General features: G+C 36.3%; 1 protein-coding gene across 5 annotated transcripts in view; it reads right to left on the reverse strand.

The window, feature by feature from the left end:
- The window catches only part of LOC126812329 (cGMP-dependent protein kinase 1), a 108241-nt gene that overhangs the window by 37673 nt on the left and 55162 nt on the right, over positions 1 to 15406 (reverse strand). Inside the window, exon 1 of one of the 5 annotated variants that reach the window (XM_050538682.2) lies at positions 8352 to 8372. The exons of the other annotated variants lie outside the window; for them this stretch is intronic. The gene's annotated coding sequence lies outside the window, so the exon portion shown is untranslated. Of the gene's footprint in view, positions 1 to 8351; positions 8373 to 15406 lie in introns of those variants that run through there. 5 annotated transcript variants of the gene reach the window in all.

A 15406-nucleotide genomic window follows, 5' to 3' on the forward strand; every position in this document is an offset into this window, starting at 1 on the left:
CTATTTAATGATTTAATTTAAAAATGGATATTACAGACTTTATTACCGTAACAACGGTAGCAATGACAATCGAGACTACACTGTTCTTCTGACGGCAATAACCCCGCCCAGAATGGAGTAATTTGATTGAAATTTTCAACATATACCCTTTTAGATTATCTATTTTTAACTAGAAATGCGAGAATTGGCAGCTCTTTATCTAAATCGTGAATAATGCATCTTTAAGCTGTGTTTAACATGTTCAGTCTTATACGTTCCTCCAATATGCCATAATACGATTTGTTATGCGAATAAATATTTATATTTATAGAGAATCCAAGTGCAAATCGTTATATAAGATATACATGTATGTACATCTGGGTTTCTCTGTCATATACATGTATATAATTATTTTTACACGAATGACAGAATCTGGATTATTAATATTCGCATTTGTTTTCTTTACATACATGTACATGTAGCGATTTATAAATATAATAGTTTCTTAGACCTGTCATTGTTGTTATTATAAGGAATAGCTTTGATTTTTTGTCTGTGTATTATGCTGATGATTAATATACCTTTTATCGTCACTTTTCTCTGGAACAGACGAATCTGATAGTTTTGAGTATTGAGAAAAATGCGCGTATTCAAACATATCGTGGAATGTAAAGAGTACAACAACATCCGAGGCGAAACCCGAAAAATCGACAGCACGACAGCAAGCCAAAATGTGTGCTAATATACTAATTTCTACTTTTCGAGTTGCATTTAGGTTTGGTATGCGTGTTGGCGCCTTCTTATTGACATGAATAAATATCAAAATATGGCTCAGTCAAAAATCGGCATCACGCTACACAAGCCAAAATGAAAGCCGAAAAGTAGACGTCACGATAAAACGAGGGGCGCTATCATCGCAGTGTGTTTATTTCTCAATTTCCTATTTTCGAGCCGATTTTGACATGTGTAGCGTTCTGCCGCCTTACATTTTGTCGTAACTTCTACTTTCGACTTTCGCGTTCTGCATTGGAGAAAGGTAGAAATTGCAAATGGTAGTTATAGGCTTCCAATAATTAGAGCATGGGCCCTGTTCCTGGTCCAAATGAAATGAAATCAAACGGGGTTTAAGGTCCTACTGTTCTGCTCCGATTGGGCTAATGAAGACGGACATACTCCATACAGTCTGCTATGAGGGACATTTTGCCCCGGCAGCGGCACTATGACCTATTCTTATATCGAATTCCAACTGCCAAGGGACCTTTTACGTGTACGTCAATGTAAACACGCGACCTCGGTTTTCCGTCTAATCCGACCGACTAGACATCTGTCCTTTGTCAGGCCCCCCGTCCTGTTCTTGGTCCAAAAAGGAAGATTTTCATGTTTTCAGCATTTTCTGTTCATCACAGTTTGGGGGGAGGGGAGTGATTGAGGCTTTGTCACCCCAATTTTCAGAATGCATAAGTCATTAACTAAAACGAGTTTTCAAAACGTAAACAGTGATCGATTTCATTTTACAATTATTTAATTATATTTCTATGATATATGGTCTCATTCTCTAATTTTTGTACCCGAAAAACGCAAATACATTCCCCCCTTAACTAGACGTTCCTTGGTAAATTAAATACAAGACATTGAACGAAGTCGTTGGTGTTTTTTTTTCAGAATTTTAAAGAAGCTTTTAAGAGGAAAACTGTCAAACTTCAGATTTTCAAGCATTAACAGAATAGACAATATGATTGACAGCCAAGTTGGACAATATCGTTACTAGAGGATTTTAAAGAATGTAATAATCGTTAATAAAACAGCAGGTGGAGTACAGTTGGTTCTAATTTCACACAGGATCCTAGTTTAAAGGGAGTGTCTATATTTAAAAGATACATAAATTGTTTTCTCTCTCATATCAAACTATTAGATACTATTTTCAGTCTGGAAACAAACTATTTTAGACAGCTGATTACACGATTAATATGTTTGATGTTCTATTTGGAGATATAAAGCAGGATAAAATAACTCTTTTAAGGATTACTGTTTTTGCAACAAGACCAGAGTCATATGTTCATACTGACTTCACCGGGCTGTTCCCTTTTACCATCAACATGTTCATCGGCCAGTCGTAGAATTAACGGTACACACTTAGTTGAAAAATGAGAGGTATATTAAATATGTTAAACATTTTGTACCTAGTTTAATCAGGCAGTTAAAATATCAAACACGATATACTTCACAGATTTTATGAGGCCGGATTTCATTAATATTTGTATTCCCAGTTGGATAACGAGAACGTACTTCAGAACCTATCCAATTTAATACATCATTCTGTGATTCTTAGCGATACAGTATCAACAGCTCTGTTCTTTTTCAAAATCTATTCCTTTACAGCGACGAAGGCTAGAGGTCTCGTCGTTTCTTGTAATATAATAAGAATTTGTCATAGAATATGACATATTTATCATCTTAATGTGAACAGCTATTGATGTCTGTATTTGTTTGCCACGGCTTCCGAAATAGATTCGCACTAATTTAAATGCATTCAGTTTGATCAAGATAAAATTAAAACGCATAGCCAAAATTGAGAACTAGAACTATTAGACTAAACGAAGACCTCAAAACAGTTACGTTACGTCTATTAACACCAGAGTTAGTTGCGAACATCATGGTTTAAACTTTAGGAAATCATTTTATATACAAATGTTGTAAGTTATGATTAAATGACTAGCTGCATTTATATCTTATATACATGTTATATATACATGTCCGCCATAATACGTTGATATTGGATGTCATCCAATAGTGCCATATTGCTCATATAATGCACTATTTATATTCTGCAAAAAGCCTAACTCGTATTGCGCAGTCACGGCGGCTAAGTCAGTAAGACGCTGGCTCGATAGCCTGGAGGTCACGGGTTCGCTTCTGTTGTTGGCCGAGATAGTTCATCGAGATATTCCGTCGGGATTTCCCCTTGTCGGTGGTTCAGGACAGAGGGCCTGACAAGGAAAGTTGTCTAGTTGTTTGAATGGGACGAAAAACCAAGGTCCGGTGTACACATTGCCGCGCAAGTAAAAGATCCCTTGGCATTTGGAATTCGATATAAGAGTAGGCCGTAGCGCTTAAAATGTGGTGACAAAGTATTTTTTACTAGCGTGTCTTTATTTTGACTGAACATCAGACCGGAAGTTGATGTTTGCCATTACTCTGATATCTGGAGTCTTTTGTTTATGTAAATTTTTCATGTTATTCATATCTTATTTTCAAATCCCAGTCAGTTTTAGAATAAATACATGTTATTATCTTAACGGTGATAAATGTGTTGTTTTAAACTGACACGCCAAATTAACTCTTGAATGGTGTGTATGTAGTCCCTTCTAAATTTCAGAGCTTAAAAGAGTTAGTTAATAAGAATGTTTTTTGAATTTATCTCAAATAACTGTTAAAGAAACCTGGGTTATATATAAATTTCAAAGATAAACGTTGAATTAATTAGAAAGGAATCGGGTGATATTAGAAGAACGTAATGCTGTATGAGATACAGACATGTGTTGTATGTAATCTAATACATAGTTTTTATGGCTATAATATTATGGTATCGTACTGTTACAATAACAAGTTAATTTCTCTATTGGGATATCCAATGACTTATTAAATAATGTGAGTATTTTCTCTAAATAAGATATGCGCGATAACTTATAATAATATGCCTATGACGGAACCAGTGCTATAATATGTATTGTCCAACCTTAAGTGACGTTAAACGAGTATTTCTTGTATATAAGGTAGGCGAATATTATTCAAAGAAAATACGCAATCAATGACTCAACCACAGACAAATCCCCATTATGAGGCATTTGTGTCCTTTCATATTATGGGTGCTTCAGCACGAAGTCTTGTATAAACTTTTTTACAATAATTGTCCCCTAGACGCAAATTATAATATAATTTTAAACAGATTTGTTGATTTGAATACACCTCTGAGTACACCTAGCCCGCTTATCAAACAAATTTCTTTTTTTTTAGCTTAATTACTTTTTCACATGATAGAAAACGTATTCAAAATGGTTACGATCAATGCACACATCTTAACAATACTACAACTATTGTTACTTTGCTCAAAAGAAAGTAATATTTGAATGAAATTTTCAATTCATTTTGCATTTCTATTTTTAAAATATTATGCTAATATATAGAAAACGTTATTACCGAAAGCGTTATACTTATACGAATTAAAGATGCATTATGTAAGATTTAGATAAATAGCTGACCGTTTTGGTATAATTGTTCGTAAATAGATAACGTTCGTAAATGAATATAGCAAAACATATCAGTAATCTGAGCAAAGTTATGATGTAACCTGGATACATTTTATATTTCGGTCATCCGATGCCTTATGAGTTGATTGTGGGATTGTCATGTGAATAAATTATAATTCACACAACATTTGAAGTAAGTGAAAGGATCCACAATAGGCAAATTTAGCTTTTACATAATGCAACTTATTTTCAAACAAAAATGAAACAAAATATGCCGAGGGACTATCTCTTTAACACACTGATCATTATCATTATTTTGAAGAATTTATTTACGTGTATCTACGATATTTCTTATCTACACCCAAACATATGTAATTAATATTTCTGGCTTTTCCGCGGCATGAAAGAAGAGGAACCGTTAAATAAATAATTTGCGGAATGATTTATAACTCTCATGATATATCTGCAAGCATTCTGCCGCGCAACTTTGCTTATATTGCACTGAGTTGTCTTGTAACTCTTTGAACAATCTCTCCAAGATTAATGCCCAATCCGCAGTATATCGATTAATGCCCAATCCGCAGTATATCGTATAATCTGGTGATTTTGTTTTGAACATAAAAATATTTTTGTAATTAAGTATGAAATACCATAAAGTAAACAATGTAATTTAATTCTTTTTAAACATAAAAATAATAGTGTTCTCCTCTTTTCTATAGAAATCTGATTTGTAAATAACAATCTCTTATTACGCTTTTCTTATCTAAGATTTTTCTCTCTAATGTCAGAACGACCGCGAGTTATATCTAGTATTCAGCTGTTATTAGAATCAATTATCATATTATCTATAATTACTAGCTATAGTTCACATACACCTATAAAAATTCTCCCTCAGACCAATTTAGATACACAGTCAGACTAATTTACTATAAATTATTGGAATGTTTGAACTGTGTAGTCCAGTAATTGTATTTAATTCAAGCAAGAGTTAGTGTAAGTTTGGTTAACGGAGGGTTAAAGATGTCTGAGATGGTGTTTATCAACGTTAGCCTTTTAAACACACAACATATTGAGCTGCTACTAATATAATCGCCATCATAAAGATTTCTGTAGTTTGATTAACTAGATCTAGAGTAAATTTTGCATGTAATTTTACGCCTTGTCAATCCCGCTGGGCTTATTTGACCTAGAGCGAAGGTTCCATTTTCCTGTACAGGTGTCTTTTACAGGTTTGACACAGATACACCATATTCGAATCCACACAAACCGCAGTGAATGATTGCATCAGGTATAAGTAGGTTGCATAAGAGCGCTTACATTTGCAAACGGGCATGTAACAGACGCTGCAAAGCGCAAGAAGCATAATATAATCATTCCAGGGGTTGACTTTTTGTGTGGACTGAAAAAATCAAAATATCCAATTTAAATACAGGATGTTGTTGGTGGCAACGATATTATAATTTCTATTCTGGATATCTACCAAAATCTTGACGTTTGTCTTGTCCGCTTCTAAGGCATTGATCCCATCACCGAGTGCTTCTGGAGAGTTTTTTCTCTCACAAATTGCTTGGCACCTGATCAGTTATTGGGGTATTTGTAACCCTGAATGAACCCTGGGATCATTGCTAGTTAACTAACTACAGTAAATTACTATATAAACTATCCTTGTTTATGAGGTGCTCCTAAGAGCCGGCCACTTAATTAAATTCATCAAGTTTTATGTAAGTGGTGGCTGTATAAAATCAATGTTTCCTGTTTACTAATTGCCATTACAGGGAATGAATAATATTATATCAAGTGTCACTCTACAAATAAAATTTTAAACAAGACGTCTGCAAATAGATTTCGGAGATTATCAGCTGACGCCAGGAGTTCTACTAATACGGAAGTTATTATAGCTAAAGAAGAATTTTTGATGGTCATAGCTATAGATAATAATTAGAAAGAAAAGCCGAGAATATTCGCATTATTAAAACCCCTGGGGTCTTAAGCCATTAGGTGTTAACTCGGATTGTGAATAACCATAAAATAAATGAAAATAAATGGGGTTTAACGTCTTACTGTTTTGCACCAACCGGGATGATAATGAAGACAGGAACGCCATGCAGTGGGCTTAGAAGAATTTTGGATGGTCATAGCTATAGATATACAGGTCTCTGAACTGGGATAATAATTAAAAAGAAAAGCAGAGAATATTCGCATTATTAAAACCCCTGGGCTCTTGCCATTAGGTGTTAACTCGGATTGCTGAATAACCATAAAATAAATGAAAAAAAATGGAGTTTAACGTCTTACTGTTCTGCACCAACCCGGTTAATAATGAAGACAGGTACGCCATGTAGTGGGCTATGAGCCAAGTTTTGCTCTGGGCATGTGTACACAGGACTTCAGTTTCTCATCCCACCCGAACGACTTGACATTTTTCCTTGTCGGGTCTCCAGGCCTGCACTGCAGAAGGCACAACTAGACTGGAAATTCCCGCAAACAACTCAGGTTGTCTTGGTTATTGAGCATACTTACTGGGCCAAACTAAAGGGTGTTTCATGCTGTCTTAAGTCATAGACAGATAAAAGCTATCTAATTGATAACTTTGGTAATTTCGGATATTGGTAATCTTCTTTCAGTGAACACATTCCAACTACAATGTATACTCTTTTGACCTGACATACCTTTATGAGGGCAAGAAAAGTCACAAGTTCATGTCTTAATAATGTATACTTTGATACCTAAGAAGAGTGTGTATTATTCCGGGGGTCACGGTGGCTAAGTGAGTAAGACGCTGGCTCGCTAGTATGGAGGTCGGGTGTTCATTCCCTGCATTGGCCGAGAAAGTTCATCCAGATTTTCCGGCGTGGTTCCCCCTTGTCAGTGAGGCAAGACGGAGGGCCTGACAAGAACAGCTGTCTTGTGGTTCGGATGGGGCGAAAAAACGAGGTCTCGTATATCGTATGCCCGTCCTCATTAGACCAGTTCGGAGCTCAACAGTAGGACGTAAAACCCCATTTCATTTCATGTATTATTCAACCCAATGACAACAATTAATGCCCATTCTTGAAACAAGTACCACCACTATGGAACAGAAAGTGAGTATGGCGTCATCGTAACACCTTGGAATTGTAACAAGTTTTATGTCGACCGTACATGTATTGGAGGAGGAGCTTTATGCTTTTTTCGAAGAGCGTCGCCCCCAAGAATAAGATCAATAGCTCTTGGGGACCAAGTTCCTGGCATCAAAAGTCACAACCCTACAACCTAGTATGATGATCAGTTTATTAAATCAGCTTGTATTCATTATCAAATATTATAAAGTGTGGTGTATTAGTCTTTAGAAGTCGAATTAATAGATAACTGTTTCTCTAAAATAGATGCCCATGGTGAATTGGTTTACAAATGCAACACAACACAGTGTAATGCTCATACTAGGTTGTGTACACAATATGGAAGAAACCCCACGGCAGAACTCAGCCATGAATAAAATATAGAATGATCTAGTAAAGAATGGGGGTTAATATCGTGGACCTTAATACGTATCACGAAAAGCTAATTAACGCCCTGTTAATTCATTCATTAAGACATGTTTTAAGTCATTGTTAAAAAACTATTTTAAGAAAAGTCAGTGAGCAATAATAATTCAAAGTGTTGGCAAAGAAATATATAGCAATTTACCCTCCATGGCGAATCAATATAGGACGACAGGGAATATAAGAAAAGTTCCGAGATAAAAAAATACACATTTTTTAATTACTGGATTGATCGAGAGTGTCGCATGGCCTTTACCAAATACGCTTCCAGGTGTGAACTTAAAATGGCTAGATCTCTTTCATCTGAGTCAAGAAACAAAATTGCCGATTTCATTAGGTTTTATGTGTTGATCCGTATTATGGTGTGACAATCTATCTGAGTCAACAAAAGTTACGTCTATAAATAAGCCTAGTGTTGTGGTATCACCGATTTTGTATTCGACTGTTAACTATAGACCTCCGAATTTGTTTTTAATCGTAAAGATCTTGCCAATCGAAATACCACACCAGAACGACCCAGTCTAATATTTCATGTTCATATACATATATACCTGGATTAGCTACTTTAAACAAACTTAAAAATTATTATAACAAACATATTTACGTGATCTAAATGTCTATACACCTGTTCAGATTTCCATAACATAAATCACAATGAAAATCGCCAGTTAATACTTTCTAACACCCAATACTCTTCACGTTACATAACAATACCGAATGAATAGCCTCCTTAAAATCGGTTAATTTTATTCGTGAATTACCCCTAGTTTATTTCATTTACTTCAACATAGATTAACACCACCACATGACCTATATATGATAAAACATCTACATAACAAAAGAGTGTGTGATGTGGGGGGGGGGGGACAGGCGCCTTGACTCACATCAACCGATCCTTATTATCAGAATGTGAACAGGTTGATTGCGTTCAGATTATGTAAGTCGTCGCAATGGACGAACAAAAAGAAAGCGATTAAAATAAGGTTGGGGTTGGAAATAATAAATACCCTTTACAAAATAAACCTGATCCTAGACAACCATTTGATGATATCTTTGCCTACTGTTACGGTTATAATACGTATCCTGCTGATATATATAGAATATGTTTTCGCGTCACCATTAAATAATAAAGTCAGTGCGATACGTAATTTAAATGTAAACAAAAAGAATAAAAATAATCAGTAACTAAACAATTTCTTGAAAAATGTGTACATATTGGTGAATCCATATTTTGAGAAATGTATTCATCTAATTTATTTTTTAATGACTCTTTTAATCAACGTTTGCATACTAAAAGAAGGTCGATAACTTTTTGACAATATTCAGCTGATCCTGAAACTAGATATTTCGGACCAAGAACTGGGGCCCCAGGCGCTACTCATCTCGTTTTTCTTGGGGGTAACGCCCAAGGAACCGCCAATTCAAGTACGGTGGACATGAACATAGATATGCTTGTTCCTTGATCAATATTGTGCATAGGTTTCTTACTTGACGTCACAAAGGGGGGTTGGATGGCCGAATGGTTAGCACGTGCGCGCTGCGCGCTGTATCATAAGGCCTGTCATTGAGTCAACTGGCGTGATTTCGAATCCCCGGTTGTACGTGACAAGGAGTAGGGTCGCCTGTCCAACCTCGTGGGTTTTCTCCGGGTTCTCCGGTTTCCTCCCACTGCTAAAGACCCCTACGCGCAAGCGAGTTATTGAAATAAAATTCAACCATATGTTAGTCCCGAAATGACCTAGTTTGTGTCGAGTGGACGTTAAACCCCATTTCTCTCTCTATGACGTCACAAATCAAAATGGCGGCGATGACATCATGCTTGATTCCAGTCTTTTTTACGTGAGCAATGTTATGGGAGAGAATTTGGCCTTCTACGAATACAAATTAGAGATAACTTTCTATTTAGAACCAATGTGCACAGGACTTTGTTTTTGTGGCACTAGCGAATAATGCGAAGAATGGGACAGAATATTATTTCCATATTACTCTGTCAGGTGAACAGTTCAACAAGATAGAGAAAATACATAATGAAAGCATACATTGCTTCAAAATATTAAATCTTCGTGGACCAAAATAGTTATACTCCCTTTTCAGTAAAAAGTTCATGTTTGATAGCTTTCGTTATAAATATATAAATCTGGCTGTGTGAGGCATTCAGGATACATATCAAGATTTCATGCATCTTTACCTGTCTAATAACACGTAAATGATACATGACTAAGGTTTATTAGCTTTGAAAATATATTTACATCTCAATTCGATAGGGGCGTAACAAACATTTGATACCGTTTTATAAACACAGATAACGGTAATCGTAAACTAACTCACAGTTTACAAAACATTATATATTTAGATAAGTAATAAACAATGGGTTGAACGAAGAAATAATGATGCTGCCAAAATATATCTCTCACAGCATTGTACACATGTTAATGTGTCGAATGAGTCTTTTGTTGAATTGTTTTATGTGAAAATGGCATGCATGTTTGTTTGTATGTGTGTGGCAAATATTCAAAAAAGCATTCACCATATCCGGAACAAATTACGTTATATTTCTTTGTACTGATGTACCGTCCCATCCTATTCATAATATACTATTCAAAAAAAGTAGGGGATATTTGATTTTTAAGTGTTATTAAAGTCACCTAATGAAACTGACGAAGAAACAAATGACAAAATGAAATGAAGTTCACATTCATCGATTTATTCCAAATGATCGTTAGACTAAGTAAGGCACAGACTGACCATTATAAGGGTAAAATGATACCCGGGGTCAAACAGCAAAGTTACCACAGCATCACAACCAAGTCAGTAACGGGTAAATCCTCCTCTGTTTGCCAAACAAGCATTGATCTGACGTGGCATACTCCTAATGAGACGTCTAAGGTCATTTTGGTCCAGATTGTCCCATTCCTGTTGCAACGCAGCAGCAAGTTCTTGGACATTGGCAGGACGTTGTTGACGTTGACGTAACCTCTGTCCAAGCATGTCCCAGACATGCTCGATGGGGGAGAGGTCGGGACTCAGTGCTGGCCAAGGTAATGTGGTGATGTTCTGTTGTTGGAGGTAACCTGTAACGATCCTGGCCCTGTGACATCTTGCGTTGTCATCCTGGAAGATGAAACGGCGGCCATGACGTCGTGCGAACGGCACAACATGGACTGCCAAGATGTTGTCCCGGTAGTACTGGCCTGTAACACGCCCTGCAACAACATGTAAAGCCGTTCTTCCAGCAACAGTGATGCCTCCCCACACCATAACAGAACCACCCCCAAATCGATCATGTCTGATGACGTTAACGTCTTGGAAGCGCTCGTTTCGACGACGCCACACCCTCCTACGTCTGTCCAAAAAATCAACAGTGAACCTTGACTCATCTGAAAACATCACATTGCTCCAGCGTCGATTATCCCAGTGTTGACGATCCCTACACCAACGACGTCTTGCCTGGATGTGATGATCTCTCAAACAAGGGATCACGCGAGGACGTCGGGCGCGAAGGTGACCCCTATGCAGTCGATTCCGAATCGTCTGGCCACTCACTCTCACACCAGTGTCTGTTTGAAGACGAGCGCTGATCTGATTTGCTGTGATGACACGATTTCTCAAGGCCAAGGTACGGATAAATCGATCCTGGGCTTGAGTTGTCGCCCTTGGTCGACCTGAGCGTGGTCTGTCCTGTACAGATTGTGTATCACGGTATCTGGACCATAGCCTGCTTATGACAGACTGAGAAACATTCATCGTCCGCGCCACAACCGCCTGTGTTGTGCCGATCTGTAGCATGCCAAGGGCACGTAACCTTTCATTTTGGGTAAGCCGACGCATATCAAAATTTGTTTTCTGGTCACTAAAACAATTAAACTGATGTTTCCACCCTGGAATTCAATGCCACAATGACTGTAACATTCAAAGTCAGAGTCGTGCAAATCTTGGGTTGGACCCCCATGATGATCCCAAGCATCACCTGCATTCCATGCGGTAGCTATTGGTGTGTTTGGGCGTCACATGTAACTGGAAATGTTTCTTCTGTTAGGTTCTATAGTGACTTTTTTCGTAGTCATTTGCATATTTTAGTATTATGCCCCCAAAATCAAATATCCCCTACTTTTTTTGAATAGTATATAATATTGTCTGTGTGTTGTTTTAATGCAAATTCTATTCTCTATCTCAATAGGAACGATAGCGCTTTTAATGTAGGGGTATTGCGGCCTTTTTCTACTTCGCCTACCCGTACCTACCCAAAGCCGGAATATCGTCTCAAACACGAATGGCTGGTCAGGTATTACCTAAACAGCTGTCTGCGATAATTCCCTCGGTGGAAGCTGCCATGACATTCAGTCCAACAAACCAACCAGCCTTAATTCTTAATTTGCATTAAATAAAAGGAAAACCTATAAGTAAATATATGGTGGCCATATATAATAATTATATCACATTAAATCTAAGGACAAAAATAAATCAAGTCAATTTAAATCTCCGTCTATTACTATAGTTTAAAATCGTCAACATAAACAATGGATTCTTAGTGATTGTTTAACAGTGACATAAGACAGAACAACTGCAGTTATCTGAAACAATTGCTAGCACCACAGTCCAGTAATTAGAAATTATCAACATGTTTATGTGCCTTAAAGTAGCAAACTCAATATCATCCAAAGTCTTCGACATTGAAAACACTAATTACTTGTCAATTCAAATCAAGATTCGTGTTGTAATCTTGCCGGGAAAAGATGGGCTTCTGATATCCAATAATTAATAGTGCCATTTGTAACATGGGACTCGAAGAACGAAGCAAGACATATTCCACAAGTTATGTCAAACGGTGACGTCATATTCTTATCGGGAGAGCATGCGCAATAAATACTATCGGTGTAGACTGGAATAACCAGACGCTAGAGATTGTGCCACTCGATTGAGACTTCTGACGTATTTCGCCGAACATAATTGATTTGAAATTACAGTAAAAACAGAAATGATTGAATGTAAATCAGTTTATATACATTCATATTACATTATTATATGTGCTGCAGCCCATTTGTGTTAATTACTAGGTCACAAATATTAGCGATTGAGCTCCTTTAATGTTAGTTTTAATTTTACATATCAATTTACATAGGTATTAATTATATCTAACTTGAAACCCAATTTTTGACCAAGGTCAAATGTCCAAATTAGAACATTGGATGACCGCGTGATCGACACGGATGGACTCTTTATTTAAACATGCATGGTAATACCTCACATGATTAATTAACATGAGTCTGTTGCAGCGAATATGTAGCAATGAGAATACTGTCCCTTTCATCGTTATAATTCAGCCACTTTGAAATCTTATCTATAATTAATGTCTGGTGAATAATTAATTTAAACCAATCAATTAACACGACAGAAGTGAATAAACAATACCATGGGCGGTAGACGAATACATCATTGTAGATTACATCTGAATGTCATGAAGACAATGACTTTTTATTTTAGTTTTAGAATAACAGATTTGGTGATGTTCTAGATTACAATTTTTAACCTCGTGCTATATCTAGGCCTATGCCCCAATTTGTACCGTTATCAACCAACTATTTCTATATAATGTAATTAAGTTGCATATATGCATTACTCGGGCTAACCTTTATCTCGTGATATTGTTATATAATTATGTTTCAATGGATGTCTAATGTGCAACCATTATTAGCGGAGAAAAAACCCACAGAAATAATAACTGTCCCACATTATAGCAAGAGTAACTCACATAATTATATGTATACCAACTGACTGATAATAATGCGTACGTGATACACTGGATTATCGTCGCCATACCAGATGTGATTATCCCAATTTTCAAGCCGTACCACAATGTACAGAAGTGTGCAGATTTGAATCAGAAAATATATATTTAATTACGATGATCGGATATTTAAAATTATTTTAAAAAATATTCAAAATATCAATGTTTGTCACTATATTTAATTCTTGCTTAACAACAATATTCCGCAAAAGTACAAGGTCCATCGTTACCTATGTGAACTCCTCAAATGGGAAGTGGTTGAAGGTGCTTAAGAAAGAGTAAGACTATCCTGCTTCGTGTCAACGTAAGAGTTGAAGAAATCACAAGTCCAAATGGCACTAAACGAGTCCGTCGAGTCTAGTCGAGAATGTGTTCTGGAGAGAATAGGGCTCTATATACTTTTCAATATTACCCACCACTCCCCACCGCCTTCCATTTATGTTGATAGGCAAAATTAAGGCCTCAAGTATAGACGCGAGTAAAGATTTGTTGTATCAATGCATATCCTTTACTTTACAGTGCAAAGAACTTAAATCAGAACATGGATTCATAGGTAAAGTGCATATATATGGGGCGCCCATATATATGTAAACGACTAGTGCGTGAAATTTGATATTCATAAACATGTCCAAGTACTGTTACTGTATGCAAAGATCTAAATATATCCTAACAGCTGATATGATCTTATCTCGATTGTTAAATGGAGTTGTCGACCTGATTTCCATTTGATACCACCGGTCACTCTGCTGGTCATTGATGACCAAAGGCTATTAAAGAAAATACAGATGACCAATCGAGTGTTTCAAAGATAATATTTCTATCTTTAGTTTGGCGAAACGCTTTTGACATCTTTAATGTTTGTCTGGCTGACTCTTTACGTTGATGGACACGATCCCATACACAATCAACAATATTCATCAATAGAAACTATTTCTCTTTTACTCCCAGTAACAATATCCCAGACGAACCTCACACACATAACTAAAGATATTTGTTTTAATTACTCGTGTAGACAAACAATATTATAGTGGGTGAATCTATTTGTGTACGGCTACAAACTGAGAATAAAACCTCTTGAATGGTAATTTACTTGAAATAGGTTATAGAAAAGGGTGTCGCAGATCCATATACGGTTCTGGTAATGATATTTCATATATACAGCCATTGCCGATTACCCTGCTCGTAAAACTGTTTATTGAAGTCGCGGCAACTCGGGTGTTTAGGATTTATGAAGATGAAAACCATAATAGCCTATGTACAAAATACGTCATTTCAACGATATTATCTAATGTCGCGTTTTCACAGAACAGTGTTAAACCTACTTCATTTAATTTACTATCTAATGTTTTGGTGAATCAATTTTTTGCATAATATAAGGGTTAGCCAAAACCTAAAACGAATCTTGAAGTGTAGCTGAAATTATTATTGACTTGTTTAATCTTGTAGGTCCCATAACTCGACACATTAAAACACATAATGAAGTTTCGCCCCGATAAAAACCTCATAATAACAACAGCAATATTGTTTATTCCACTGATAATTACGAGCTGTACATACTAAATATCTGATTATGGACAAGAAATGGCACCAAAACACCTTAACTATCTTTCTACATGTAAATTAATGTCAGGAATGGCCATAGACACAGACTGTCTTTCATTCACATATCGTGTCAATCTTACTTACAAGTTAAGATAAGAACGAGTAATGTATATCTATATTAAAATCCTCTACCAAAACAAGTCTTTAACTGCCATTTCTCTTTACCGTTAGATTCTTTAGACCTACATTGATTAAACTTTCTCAAAAAAGAAGAAAAAAGATCCAAACAAGGATTTAATGTAAATTAAATCCGGCCATAGAAGTAATTCTTT

Source organism: Patella vulgata, chromosome 2 (assembly GCF_932274485.2).
Source record: "Patella vulgata chromosome 2, xgPatVulg1.2, whole genome shotgun sequence".
NCBI lineage: Eukaryota > Metazoa > Mollusca > Gastropoda > Patellidae > Patella > Patella vulgata.